Raw genomic sequence first — 16,102 nt, 5'->3', positions numbered from 1 at the left:
CTCGAAAAATGAGTGTACCCTTACTCACCTCATTTTTCATAACATCTTTGGTACGACAGACAATTACGTGAAACCCAGAATGCATTGTATGTCAACAAACATGGCTCCACACATAGCTGGAATTAGCTTAGCTCATCACAATCAGTACAAACTTCTAAAAAGTATTTTACACACACTGTGTTCATTACAATCTATGCAAGAATCGGAATACATGTTTTGTCACCAGTGCTTGAAAACGTGAATAAAACAGTAAATATATAAATAATTACCACACAAAAAAATTCTGATAGTGATCTATTGATACAAGTGGCGCGTGGTGGCCGTCAATCACATAACCTCTCACTCCCAATCTGAGCCATTCAGTGTTGTTGTTTATGTATGCAGCTAGTGAGCTAAGCTGTAGCAATAGCAATGTCTTTCAAAAGGAGAAAACACACAAATGCGGGAATTCTGGAGATTTTTAACAATTCTGACAATGAATGAGTATGAAAGTGAGGAATTAGATTCTGACAGTGACAGTGAGGAGCTGCCCCCCAACCTTGTAGCCATTGAGGACCCTGAATCTGAGGACCCCTTGTCCACTGACAAAGTCCCAGGTCCCTTTGAAGATGCTGTTGGTGATTGAAGCAGACCGACAGTGGATGAAGTACAGGAGTTCTGTGGTAGCTGGAAGGCCACCAGTCATTTCACCCCTCCTGACCCTGCTGTTTGCTTTGATGAGTCCCAGTTTGGAGTGCAAAGCCCCTTGCCATTTCCATCTGAGGCTTCAAGTGCTTCAAGTTGTTTCTGACTGTGGAGCTGGTGGGAGACATAGCAGACGAGACCAATCGCTCAGCCTTGGAGCTACAGGAGAAGAGGGAGCCAGGAGTGTGGGGGAAACTCACTAAATGGGTGACAACCACAATTAGTGAAATGTATACCTTCCTGGTGACAGTCCTTCTCTTGGGAATAGTAAAGAAGAACTCCCTAAGAGAATACTGGAGCACAGATACCTATGTTTGTTCAACCAACCACCACCAATACTGCAATAAAATAGGTCAATACGTAATAGTCATCTATGTGTTTTCTTGCTGTGTTTTCATCCAGTAAAACTGTACTCCAGCATACAAAAGTGTGTACTCCAGCATGCAAAAGTGTGTACTCTAGCATACAAAAGCTGGCCTCAATCTTCAGCTCAAAAGAGCTCCAGTTCCAATTATGATATTGGCAAATACTGTTTGTGTGTGTGTGGTTTCTGAAAGTACAGAATAAAGAGGAGTTATTAGTCATTAGAATACAATATCAGGATATAGCAATAAAACAATATTACAAAGAAGTAACATAATAAACACTGCTATAAAAATAATATATTGCATTGACAAAATCACTCATTTGAGTTATAACGGTAAGAAACAGTAACTGTTGAGCTCTACAAGGGGGCAGGGCAGAACAGAGTGATGCTAAATATGTCAAATGAAAACAAACCAGTCATCTATTTTTATTTTATTTAACTAAGCAAGTCATGTAAGAACATATTATTATTTACAATGACGGCCTACACCCTGGACGGCGCTAGGTCAATTGTGTGCCCTATGACACTTCCAATCACGGCCAGTTGTGATACAGCCTGGAGTCAAACCAGTGTCTGCAGTGAGGCCTCCAGCACTGAGATGCAGTGCCTTAGACCGCTGTGCCACTTCGGAGTCATAAGGCCAGGATAGCTTCAAAATACAACACAAGCTAATACTTCTCTGACGCAATTAGCAATGTTTTAAAGCGCTAATAGAATAATGTAGCTAGCTACTTAAGCACGATTGAATATAACACCATAAAGGTTATGAAATGAGTAACTGTTGCCTCGCGTGTCCGCGGTTATAAGGAATATACACAAATATATTGTGCTCCATACACACAGTGAACTACAGTAGAAACGACATAACACGAAATACAGAAACTATTATAACGTAATAAGGCACTTTGTTAGAAAGGCACACATTTCCAAAGTTATTATTGGTAATAAAAACGACTGCGATGTGGGTACCAGACAGAAAATGTGAACACGTGTGTGCAGATCCTGTTCTAACGGGAGATGCGCAAATGTCTGCAGACTTGAACTGCACAAACAATTGGGAAGTGCTTGGGGAATTTTGTCCGGGTCAGAAATTCCTAATAAATCAATTGTCCGCAAAAGTAAAAAGGCCTGCTTTCATGTGAATTAATGAGGAGGCAGAAGGCATCTCAATTCAAACATTTTTTTGAAAATGTTAAATGTTTTAACTTTAAAGTTGAAACAGCCATAAAATAAAAACAGGCAGCGTGCCTTGGTTTGAGGGCACCGCGGATTAATTGTACAGTTGCGTAACAATCACATTTTGGAACCGTGAGTGCATTCTAACATCACATGCATAAAAAAGTAATGCTGGGGCGACCCGTTAGATATTTGGAACTCACGTATGAAAAGGTTCAAATGGAGAACATCTTTCTGAGTGCAGCCTTACTTGACATACAGACTAGGAAAATAGATTCAAAGGGAAACATGTAGCTCTCGTAGTCGATAAACTGTATATTGATAACCAAATGTTGAGAGACACAAAGACTACTCCATGGCTATTCTAGATATTACAGTTCCCATAGAGGAGTCAAATAATAATGGAATAATAATAATAATGGAACACACAATACTAGACATGGTAGGGATTGTAATAAAAAATATATATAGAAAAGCAATAAAATACATTCTAGATAGGGAATGTTGGAAAATAATTGGTTTTACACTTTCCAATTATAGTATTTCATAAATTGAAAAGACCGCATTAGAAGAAAGGATAATAGGCTAAATAATATGTCTTCAAATTTAAGGAACTGGAACACAAAAGTACTCAATCAACATGGTAGAGATAAACACAGAGGACATAGAAGGCACAGTATGTGGGTATGTGCGCATGTTTTGTGATGGAAGGTGGGGTGTTTTTTTTTGTGTTTGGAAAAGTGTGGAGTTAAGTGAAAAAGGATACGGGTTGAAAATCCCAGAGACCATGTGCGTTTGTGAGCAGGGATTATGAGAAAGAGCTTTCAATTTTGTGCAGATATGGGATATACATTTTAAAATAAATTATTAGTATTTATTTATTTACTGTCCTATCATGATGGAATGGTCAACAACCCTATACCCTAGACACGCACCTGAGAGACCCATACACTAAGAAGTCCTTATCTGTTTTATGGGCCTACTGTACGTAGCCTATACGCAGTCAAATCAGAAATATGAATGTGGTCAGAGACCTACTAAAGCAGCACCTCCCCCTCAATATTCTGAGACTGCCTGGCAGGGTTGGTCCTACAAAGCCAAAGCCCCCTAAAGGGAGAGCATAATATACAAGGAAATTCTCAAAGCTGCTAATGAGAACCTTGTCGACCTTGTACCTAGCTGGTGGGGATTCTGGTGAGGTGCCCTCACCCAGGCAGTGGCAGTGCTGGCAACACTAGCTGCAGTAACCCATGAGGAGGGGGTCACACTCATACATTCAGAGAGGGGGCATATTATTTTGGCCCTGGTGGCACAAAATCATCAAAGGTCTGACTGCACAGAGATGCTTGGGAATAAGGTCACAATGGGCAACCTGTTTTTTAACCTCTCTGGGATAGGGTCTAGCTTCCTGAATTTCCTACTGACTGACGTGCCCAAAGTAAACTGCCTGTTACTCAGGCCCATAAGCCAGGAAATGCATATAATTGGTAGCATTGATAGAAAACACTTAGAATGTTTCTAAAAACATTAAAACAATGTCTGGGACTATAAGAGAATTTATATGGCAGGCACAAATCCGATGAAAAACCAACCAGATTTATTTTGTTGAGGTCCCAGGCTCTTCCAATGGAAAGCTATGTAATTCCGGCTCTCATATTTCAATTCCTATGGCTTCCAGTAGATGTCAACCGTCTTTATTCAAGGTTTCAGGCTTGTTTTTTGAAAAACAAGCAAGAATTTTGAGTTTTGGTGAAGAGAGCACTGGAACAATATCAGTCTACGGCTTGTGGTGAAGACGGCATGCACTTACTAATTTTACTTTCCTATTGAACATACTACTTTCCGTTTGAGATATTATAGTTTATTTACATTTTAGGGTACCATGAGGATTTAATAGAAACATTGTTGGACTTGTTTGGACGAAGTTTAGCGGCAGCTTTTTAGACTCCTTTGTCTGCAAGTTGAACGAGTGGATTACTGAAATCGATGGCTCCAACTAAACAGACTTTTTGGGATATAAAGAAGGATTTTATCTAACAAAACGACCATTCATGTTGTAACTGGGACCCTGGGATTGCAAACAGAGGAAGATTTTCAAAAGTAAGTGATTTATTTAATCGCTATTTGTGATTTTTGTGAAGCCTGTGCTGGTTGAAAAATATTTTCATGTGGGGCACCGTCTTCAGACAATCGCATGGTATGCTTTCGCTGTAAAGCCTATTGTAATCGGGCAACGCATGATATGTGATACATGAATGTTTAATATTACGATTATTTATTTGAATAGCATGCCCTCAATTACACAGGATGTTGTCAACAGGTGTTCCGTCTAGCGGGACGCCTATTAAATTACATGAGCAAAAAATATAACATTTTATTTGGTATGGCAAGCCAGACAAAATTGTAAGGGCCTATTTAAATAATGAATATGAATGGAGGGCATAAATGATTATATAGTAAATCATTAGAGCTCTCACTAAAGGCATCAGTCATACAAAAGTTACACTTAAATCCGAACTGGTTCTCTAGCAAATTAGTAAGAATGTCTCACCCCATGGCCCTTTTCCCTTTATTCAGATTACAACTGCTCAGTGTCGGTTATTTTAAATTAAATCATCTCCAAAATATCGTTAAGCCATAGAAAGTTGGTTGCAATTTCAGTTTAATCCACCAGAAAAGACCAGAACAAATAATACAACAAATATTATACTAATTGATAAAAACTTTTTTTTTAATAAAAACATATATTTTTTAAAATATCATAAATAGACTGGTGGAGTTATGCCACACATGCAGCTAACACAAATATATTGAGTGTACATTTTCTATTATTTGTTAAAATGTCACCAACAAAACAAGAAATAACAAAAACCACTGTGAAGCTTACAAGGGCTATAGTACCCCTAAAAAAGACAACTTCCCACAGTGACGAAAGGGAAAAGGCTAGCTAAGTTTGATTCCCAATCAGAGACAACGACAGACAGCTGTCCCTGATTGAGAACCATACCCGGCCAAAACATAGAAATACAAAAACATAGAAAACAGAACATAGTATGCCCACCCAAATCAAAATGAGACCAAACCAAATAGAGACATAAAAAGGCTCTCTAAGGTCAGGGTGTGACAATACCCACCCCCAAAGGTGCGGACTCCGGCCGCAAAACCTGAACCTATAGGGGAGGGTCCGGGTGGGCATCTATCCTCGGAGGCGGCTCTGGTGCGGGACGTAGACCCCGCTCCACCTCTGGCTCACCCCACTTTGGTGGCGCCTCTGGTGCGGGAACCCTCGCCGCCGACCCCAGACTGGGGAACCTCGTTGCGGGCCCCGGACTGGGGACACTCGTTGCGGGCCCCGGATTGGAAACCCTTGTTATGGGCCCCGGACTGGAGACCTTCGCTGGAGGCTCCGGACTGGAGACTTTCGCTGGAGGCTCCGGACTGGAGACCGTCGCTGGAGGCTCCGGATTGGAGGCCGTCACTGGAGGCTCCGGACTGGAGACCGTCTCTGGAGGCTTCGTGCCATTGATTATCAATGGAGGCTTCTTGCCATGGATCATCACTGGAGGCTTCGTGCCGTGGATCATCACTAGAGGCTTCTTGCCATGGATCATCACTGGAGGCTTTGTGCCATGGATCATCACTGGAGGCTTCGTGCCATGGATCATCACTGGAGGCTTCTTGCCATGGATCATCACTGGAGGCTTCATGCCATGGATCATCACTGGAGGCATCCTGCCATGGATCATCACTGGAGGCTTCGTGCCATGGATCATCACTGGAGGCTTCTTGCCATGGATCATCACTGGAGGCTTCTTGCCATGGATCATCACTGGAGGCTGGGGACCCTTGTTGCAATGTTCTTTGAAGGGAGTAGTACACAGCGTTGTACGAGATCTTGTATGAGATATTCTCACATGGAATAGCTTTCATTTCACAGAACAAGAATAGACTGATGAGTTTCAGAATAAAGTGCTTTGTTTCTGGCCATTTTGAGCCTGTAATCGAAACCACATATGCTGATGCTGATACTCAACTACTCTAAAGAAGGCCAGTTTTATTGCTTCTCATAATCAGAACAACAGTTTTCAGCTGTGCTAACATAATTGCAAAAGGGTTTTCTAATGATTAATTAGCCTTTTAAAATTATAAACTTGGATTAGCTAACATAATGTGCCATTGGAACACAAGAGTGATGGTTGCTGATAATGGGCCTCTGTACACCTATGTAGATATTCCATAAAAAAATCTGCCGTTTCCAGCTGCAATAGTCATTTACAACATTAACAATGTTTTAATGGACAAAAAATGTGCTTTTCTTTCAAAAACAAGGACATTTCTAAGTGATACCAAACTTGAACGGTAGTACGTATCTTCGTATGTACGTATGTACGTGTGTATACAGTTGAAGTCTGAAGTTTACATATAATAAAATCACTTCAGTTAGTCAGTGTGCAACAGATGAAATATACATTCATAGGTAACAAAACATACCAGAATTCTCTGCAACACAAGTAAACTCGTTTTTCAACTACTCCACAAATTTCTTGTTAACAAACTATAGTTTTGGCAAGTCGGTTATGGCATCTACTTCGTGCATGACACAATAAATGTTTCCAACAATTGTTTACACATGGATTATTTCACTTACAATTCACTGTATCACAATTCCAGTGGGTCTGAAGTTTACATACACTAGGTTTATTGTGCCTATAAACAGCTTGGAAAATTTCACAAAATTATGTCATGGCTTTAGAAGCTTCTGATAGGCTAATTGACATCATTTGAGTAATTTGGAGGTGTACCTGTGGATGTATTTTAATGCCTACCTTCAGACTCAGTGCCTCTTTGCTTGACATCATGGGAAAATCAAAAGAAATCAGCCAAGACCTCAGAAAAACAAATTGTAGACCACAAGTCTGGTTCATCCTTGGGAGCAGTTTCCAAACACCTGAAAGTACCACGTTCATCTGTACAAACAATAGTATGCAAGTATTAACACCATGGGACCAGACAGCCGTCATACCGCTCAAGAGGAGACGCGTTCCGTCTCCTAGAGATGAAATTACTTTGGTGCGAAAAGTGCAAATCAATCCCAGAACAACAGCAGAGGACCTTGTGAAGATGCTGGAGGAAACAGGTACAAAAGTAACTATATCGACATAACCTGAAAAGTCGCTCAGCAAGGAAGAAGCCACTGCTCCAAAACCACCATAGAAAAGCCAGACTATGGTTTGCAACTGCACATGGGGACAAAGATCATACTTTTTGGAGAAATGTCCTCTGGTCTGATGAAACAAATGGCCATAATTACCATTGTTACGTTTGGAGGAAAAAGGGGGAGGTTTGCAAGCTGAAGAACACCATCCCAACCGTGAAGCACAGGGGTGGCAGCATCATGTTGTGGGGGTGCTTTGCTGCAGGAGGGACTGGTGCACTTCACAAAATAGATGGCTCATGAGGCAGGAAAATAATGTGGATACATTGAAGCAACATCCCAAGACATCAGTCAGGAAGTTAAAGCTTGGTTGCAAATGGGTCTTCCAAATGGACTATGACCCCAACCATACTTCCAAAGTTGTGGCTTAAGGACAACAAAGTCAAGGTATTAGACTGGCCATCACAAAGCCCTGACCTCAATCCTTTAGAAGACTTGTGGGCAGAACTGAAGAAGCATGTGCGAGCGAGAAGGCCTACAATCCTGACTCGGTTACACCAGCTCTGTCAGGATGAATGGGTCAAAATTCACCCAATTTATTGTGGTAAGCTTGTGGAAGGCCACCCGAAATGTTTGACCCAAGTTAAACAATTTAAAAGGCAATGCTACCAAATATTAATTGAGTGTTTGTAAACGTCTGACCCACTTGGAATGTAATGAAAGAAATAAAAGCTGAAATAAATGATTCTCTCTACTATTATTCTGACATTTCACATTCTTAAAATAAAGTGGTGATCCTAACTGACCTAAAACAGGGACTTTTTACTAGGATTAAATGTCAGAAATTGTGAAAAACTGAGTTTAAATGTATTTGGCTAAGGTGTATGTAAACTTCCTATTTTAACTGTAAATTTAAATATACATACAGTGAGGCAAAAAAAGTATTTAGTCAGCCACCAATTGTGCAAGTTCTCCCACTTAAAAAGATGAGAGAGGCCTGTAATTTTCATCATAGGTACACTTCAACTATGACAGACAAAATTTGAAAAAAAATCCAGAAAATCACATTGTAGGATTTTTAATGAATTTATTTGCAAATTTTGCTGGAAAATAAGTATTTGGTCAATAACAAAAGTTTATCTCAATACTTTGTTATATAGCCTTTGTTGGCAATGACAGAGGTCAAACGTTTTCTGTAAGTCTTCACAAGGTTGCTGGTATTTTGGCCCATTCCTCCATGCAGATCTCCTCTAGAGCAGTGATGTTTTGGGGCTGTTGCTGGGCAACACGGACTTTCAACTCCCTCCAAAGATTTTCTATGGGGCTGACATCTGGAGACAGGCTAGACCACTCCAGGACCTTGAAATGCTTCTTACGAAGCCACTCCTTCGTTGCCGGGCGGTGTGTTTGGGATCATTGTCATACTGAAAGACCCAGCCACGTTTCATCTTCAATGCCCTTGCTGATGGAAGGAGGTTTTCACTCAAAATCTCACGATACATGGCCCCATTCATTCTTTCCTTTAGTCGTCCTGGTCCCTTTGCAGAAAAACAGCCCCAAAGCATGATGTTTCCACCCCCATGCTTCACATTAGGTATGGTGTTCTTTGGATGCAACTCAGCATTCTTTGTCCTCCAAACATGACGAGTTGAGTTTTTACCAAAAGTTATATTTTGGTTTCATCTGACCATATGACATTCTCCCAATCTTCTTCTGGATCATCCAAATGCTCTCTAGCAAACTTCAGACGGGCCTGGACATGTACTGGCTTAAGCAGGGGGACACGTCTGGCACTGCAGGATTTGAGTCCTTGGCGGCGTAGTGTGTTACTGATGGTAGGCTTTGTTACTTTGGTCCCAGCTCTCTGCAGGTCATTCAGTAGGTCCCCCCGTGTGGTTCTGGGATTTTTGCTCACCGTTCTTGTGATCATTTTGACCCCACGGGGTGAGATCTTGCGTGGAGCCCCAGATCGAGGGAGATTATCAATGGTCTTGTATGTCTTCCATTTCCTAATAATTGCTCCCACAGTGGATTTCTTCAAACCAAGCTGCTTACCTATTGCAGATTCCGTCTTCCCAGCCTGGTGCAGGTCTACAATTTTGTTTTTGGTGTCCTTTGACAGCTCTTTGGTCTTGGCCATAGTGGAGTTTGGAGTGTGACTGTTTGAGGTTGTGGACAGGTGTCTTTTATACTGATAACAAGTTCAAACAGGTGCCATTAATACAGGTAACGAGTGGAGGACAGAGGAGCCTCTTAAAGAAGAAGCTACAGGTCTGTGAGAGCAAGACATCTTGCTTGTTTGTAGGTGACCAAATAATTATTTTCCACCATAATTTGCAAATAAATTCATTATTTTTTTTTTCAAATTTTGTCTGTCATAGTTGAAGTGTACCTATGAGGAAAATTACAGGCCTCTCTCATCTTTTTAAGTGGGAGAACTTGCACAATTGGTGGCTGACTAAATACTTTTTTGCCCCACTGTATATTTACCCCACAACTATATGAGGGATTGGAAATGACGCAGACAATTACACCGATGAAAAGCTACAATCTATCCGCAATATTAAAGCTGATCCACCCACATCAAAAAGTGCAATAGTCACCATTAGTCTGGTACCAGGTTGTTTTTACTCTCCAACTTTGTTCAGTTCAAGGGGTGTTGCGAGCTCCAAATTATGTAGACACACGCACATGTGCACAGCTTTCCCAAGGGCAATACCCACACAACATGTTTAGGCTCTACGCATGCACAAAATATGACATTGGCTCGATTTAAGCTACTTCAAACTAGGCAAAGCAGCAACGCCTATGCTGACCCTGTCCATTAACATTGACTAGAATCAGGAAATTCTGCGCACTTCAAAGATTGTGGTGGCTTTGATTGGATGGAAAGAAATGCACGAATACCCTAGCACCTTTCCTGAGGTTTTTATGCCGTTTCAAAACACCAGAAGCATTGAGAAAAAAACTTTTTTATATAATACATTTTTTTATTTGTTTTTTTCATAACATCTTTCCTCATTAGATTATCACAGGGTAAGCACTGCCTACCCTGCCTACCCTGACTGCACGTCACTGTAAGATGTGTTGCACGTGTCTTGGCCGAGCTAGAACGTTTTTCATAAGTGCTCTATTTAATACTGTAGGAAAATATGTCTGTGTGGTGGGCATAGTGTTGGAGAAAGTGTTGTGTGGATCAACCTTGAAATAATTTGAGATTCCCTATTGAATACAGATATGGTCATCTCGGACGGAGGTAGCAACTAGCTACTGTAACTAACAATCACTTCCCAAATGAGATGGAGTTATATCAGGCAGTAGGCAGTTTTCCATCTGCAGCGACAGAGCCCAGTGTTCTATAGGGCCTCTCAGCTCTAACAGACACACATGAGAGCTGCAGCTTTGAGATACAGTAAATGAGGTCTGATTGAAGTGAGCTGATGCTAAGTGCTTTGTTACGGCTATCAGAAGCACAGGCTGGCTGAGTTAGAAGAAGAGATCATTCAGAAGAACAGCTCATGCCTCAGCAAGGAGGAAGAAAGGCAGGCAAAGATTTAAACATCCATGTTCAGGGTGGAAGACTAACAGGCTTAGGGAAGAGAGGGAAAATGTACTGAAGGACATGAAAAGTTGTGAAAGAGAGCGGAGTCCTCAAAAATGATCTGCAAACGAATAGCTGCACGCAATGTTTTGGATGGCTGATTGATTAGCAGGCACTCAAAATACAAATCTGGCCTGCAATTGTCAGTCATCCAAAACCTCCGCAAATTCTAATGACCATAGATCATATTCACAATGCACAATCATTTCAGGGACATTTCTTCTCATCTAGGGAAATCTTACTTACTTTACATTTTCATAGTTCTGGTGCCAAGGCCCCCAAACCCCAAATCAGCACAATGTCCTTTAGAAATAAGTACATCATCTTATTTCTGCCCAATAACTGAAAACGCATTAGCTGTATCCATTATGCAAATGGTTTTCCTTGGTTTTAGGGAAACCCCAGTTGGATTCTGTGAGGCAAAATCTGTGTCAAATGAAATGAGAAATATAATTTCTAAATGTTACTCGCTCCCCCAAAAATGCTTTCAGAGGTGCAGCCTAACTTTGGTGATGTAGCAGAGGGCCTCTCTGAACCTATCTGAAACAGTTAAAGTTTAATGAGGCTGTGTGTCGACCTTCCCTTCACAGGTAAGCTCACTGAGAGCACAGCAATGATCTGGAGTAGAGTTACAGGGGAGGAGAGGAGAATAAAGGAGAGGAGAGGAGAGCTGGGCTAGCTGGGCATTATTATGTTAGTGTAGCAGTATGAGCTGCCAGGTTGGGAACTGAGCCAACCAGTACACTGGGGTTTAGTACACCCACTCCTGTGACAGGTTTTTAATGACTATTGAGTCGGGACCTTGGTTCAACGTCTCATCTGTTGCCTGTGTGAATGAATAGCCTTGCTAAAAAAAAATGGACAGATCTGGGATCAGCTTCCCCTCACCCAATCTTCACCTTCAAACACAAAACAAACCTTAGACCAACATTTAGGGGTAACTTCCTCCTACTGTGTGTATGCAGTATGCTGCCTGTGTGAATGTGAATGGCCGCCTGGTGCAGTGTGGGTGGCTATATATATGTATTTATTTGTTAAATAAATGATTCAAGGTCAGACAGCACTGGCTCTGAGCGAGACAGTGGTGGACCATTAAGGTTGTGAGACTTCACTGACTGTACCAATGGAACTATATCTCCATGAAAGTGTCCCAGTAATAGGGCCCTCACATTGTTTATGCAAGTGTTGTGTGGATGTACCGGTGAATGATATTTGCTCTCTCTATCTAAAGTATCTCTGTTTGTGTGTTTGTCCTCTCTTCCACTCTCCTTGAGTCACGCTCTTTCTCTCTCTCTCGCTCTTTCTCTGTCTCTCACTCTCACTCGCTCTCTTCTAGGCCTATGCCTTGTTCTTTCTAAGTATGTCTCTCACTCTCTTTCCCGCTTTCCCTTAAATGTTCTTCTCCTTGTAAACACCCAGTGCTCTGTCCTGCCATGGCTCGGTGTTAGTTTTCTAGCGCTGCCCTGACATTACCAATGTAGTAGTTAGCTACGCTGCCCTAACATTATCAGTGTAATAGCTGGCTAGCTGTGCGTGGACATAGCATTAGCAGTCTGCATCATGTTCTCCTATAGCGCTTCAGTGACTTTTAATTTGCACTTCTGCTGCTGCTGGGCTTCTATCTGCTGCCCTGACAGTCCCAGTACTCCCACACCCCTCCAGCCAACCAGTCCGCACTCAGACAGGCACACACATTGGAAAGCATGCGCACATTTGTGAAGCAGATCACACAAACACACACACACACACACACATATTTATGGTGTCAAAAAAAAGAACACATACATTGCTCTTCCTTTCACACATTTCAAACCCATTTTAACATGTGTGGTTAAAGGCACACACATACACACAGCTCTCTGTCTCCCACTCAGCTATCCATTTGCAGAGTGCTTTAGGTGGCTAATTCATAGGGACTTGTGTGAACTCCCCAGCAGTGTGAGACCAGATCAGAGCTCAGTCAGACGGAGGTCACATCTAATCACCCGGGGTCATAACTCTCAGCCCTTATCTACTGCACTGAGCTAGAAAGAACAAGTGTCACAGTCTCAACAGTCTCACCCCTCCAACTATTAGTCACGCACGTTATCACACTGACCACGATAGTTTCATGAAAAAGGAGTGTGTGTGTGTGTGTGTGTGTGTGTGTGTGTGTGTGTGAAATCAGAACCATTGAAATCATTCATCTCTGCAGGAGAGATAAGATGACCGGGAGGGATGGCGTGTAGTCAGGATAGAACATTCTCACCAAACTACTGTCCCCTACTGGGGGTTGGGAGTTCAGATGAGGAATTTTACAAGTGAGGCCACAGCAGAGAAAGAAAAGAGACAGAGCAAGAAAGAGAGATAGGACGACAGACAGACAGAGCTAGAGACAGTCAGAGACAGGGAGAGTTTTTGCTACTTAGAAAATGCACTGTATGTTTTCAATGGATAAGAAGTATCTCCGTTTGATAACATGTTCTCCCATTCCATGCCTTCTGAACACGACCCAGCCAAACACTACGACGTCATCGCTCTAGACAGAGACTAGAAGGTCTGGGCACAGATGGTCCAGTGGAATCATCTTGAGCAGGGGTATTCAACTCTTACTCTATGAGGTCCGGAGCCTGCTGGGTTTCTCTTTTACCTGGTAATTAATTGTACCCACCTTGTGTCCCAGGTCTAAATTAGTCCCTGATTAGAGGGGAACGATGAAAAAACGCTGTGGAATTGGCTTCGGTGTGCAGAGTTGAGTTTGAGGGGTCTAGAGGGACTATCAAAGAGGAACTTGCAGATCATCCCCAAATCCTTCAAAACATTGCTGTGAACACCCCCATAAAGAGTTAGTTGGTCTAGTCCACAATTTCCAGGACAGTTACAACAGTCATTGTATAATTCAGACGCTAAAGGGGACCATTGTACCATGCAGCCAAAACAGTCTGTCTGGTATCACAGGATACTGTGGAAGTACTACTGTAGTCTAATAGTTCTATATCTGAGAGGGTTCCATACAGAGCAAAGCATTCCACCAACATTCTATCTGCCAGTCTGAGACAAAGAATTCCTCTCACTTCCATTGGATGTTGATTTAAGATTCTGAGATGTTCTGACAGCTCCACAAGTCACTGGTTGGTGGCATGAGTCACTGAGTAAAACATGCACACAAACAGTACAAGTCAAAAGTTTGGACACACCTACTCCTTCTTGGGTTCTTTATTTTTACTAATTTCTACATTGTAGAATAACACTACGAAATAATACATGGATTAATGTAGTAAGCAACAAAGTGTTAAACAAATATATTTGAGATTCTTCAAAGTAGCCACCCATTTCCTTGATGACAGCTGTGCACACTCTTGGCATTCTCTCAACCTGTTTCATTAGGTTGTCACCTGGAATGTACTTCAATTCAAATAAAAACAAATTAAATCAAATTTTATTGGTCACATACACATGGCTAGCAGATGTTATTGCAAGTGTAGCAAAATGCTTGTAATTCTAGTTCCGACAGTGCAGAAATACCTAACAAGTAATATCTAACAATTCCACAACAAAAACATTATACACACATATCTAAGTAAAGGAACAGAATAAGAATGTATAAATATATAGATGAGCAATGTCAGAGCGGCATAGGATAAGATGTAAAATATTGCATAAAATACAGTATATACATATGAGATGAGTAATGCAAAGTAGGTGAACGGATGATCTCAGCATGTGTGGTTCTCACCGAGAAGCATGGAGGAGGAGGTGTGATGGTGTGTGGGTGCATTGCTGGTGACACTGTCAGTGATCTATTTAGAAATTAAGGCACACTTAACCAGTATGGCAACCACAACATTCTGCAGCGATGCGCCATCCCATCTGGTTTGCGCTTAGTGGAACTATCATTTATTTTGACCCAAAACACCTCCAAGCTGTGTAAGAGTTATTTGACAAAGAACGAGTGTGATGATTTCTGCATCAGATGACCTGGCCTCCACAATCACACAATCTCAACCCAATTGAGATGGTTTGGGATGAGTTGGACCGCAGAGTGAAGGAAAAGCAGTCAACAAGTGCTCAGCATATGTGGGAACTGCTTCAAGACTGTTGGAAAATCATTCCAGGTGAAACTGGTTGAGAGAATGCCAAGAGTGTGCAAAGCTGTCATCAAGGCAAAGGGTGGCTACTTTGAAGATCCTCAAATATAAAATATATTTGGATTTGTTTGAAAATGTTTGGTTACTACAACGGGGGAAAGACAGACACTCCAGCCAAAGGAATATCCAGGGAGGGTTAACCTTGTCAAGTTCAAAGTGAGAGGAACCCCAACATATCATCAGCAAAATAAGAAGAAAGGGAATGTGCACAGCGGCTGGCCACACAGTGTGGGCCACTCCCAGGCCTCACCCTGATCGTTATTCAGGTGGTAGTGATAAACATAAGGTGACCTTGCTGGCTTTCACATGGGAGACGGACCCTGCTGCTACAGCAACACAGAGAAAAACACTAGAGAGGTCCTCGAGGCTAAGTAGTATATTCACTCTGTAGCTAACATCTTAACTGGAGGATAACCAGGGGCATTCTCCTCACCACAATGCAACACTTTCACAGGTGTACAATGCCTAGATTATGGTTATTCTGAGTGATGGAGAGAGACCCATCTCTACCATCTCTATCCCTCTATCCTTGCCTCTCAGCCTTCCCAGTTTCTGCACTCATCAACGCTACAGTGTTGCCTTGCCAAATAGACCAGAGCCAAAAAGCAAAAACATACACCTTCACCCTCCACTCTCCACGTTTGTGTTTCTATTTCATCAATTCACAGTACTATTCATGTTATTAAAACTCACTTTAGAGGCGTTCTGTTGATGTTATGGAGACGTTTTATGCACTGACTGTGCTGTCCCTCCAGATAAATAGAAAGCTGAATAGGCTTTTATATAAAAAGGGTCATATTAACATACACAATGAACTGTCTGGAGTGGTGCTTTAACATCTGGGAGAAAGACAGCGAGATATGCGTACCTTCTGAATGCTGTATGTTCTTCACCATTATATTAGTCATTTGATATGTATCAATAAATTGCAAGTGCCCTTTCCTACTCTTGCTCAGCAGACCTTTAAAGGTAAACATCACTGTCAGAAGGTA

The 16,102-nt window shown here is 41.8% G+C and overlaps 1 protein-coding gene across 1 annotated transcript in view; it reads right to left on the bottom strand.

Annotated features, from left to right (window-relative positions):
• The window catches only part of LOC110494060 (contactin 2), an 83,393-nt gene that overhangs the window by 66,247 nt on the left and 1,044 nt on the right, over window positions 1-16,102 (bottom strand). The window lies entirely within an intron of this gene.

The sequence above is a fragment of the Oncorhynchus mykiss genome, chromosome 17, assembly GCF_013265735.2.
Source record: "Oncorhynchus mykiss isolate Arlee chromosome 17, USDA_OmykA_1.1, whole genome shotgun sequence".
NCBI lineage: Eukaryota > Metazoa > Chordata > Actinopteri > Salmoniformes > Salmonidae > Oncorhynchus > Oncorhynchus mykiss.
Note: the sequence above shows the minus strand (reverse complement) of the source record. Positions and strands in the feature narration are given on the sequence as shown.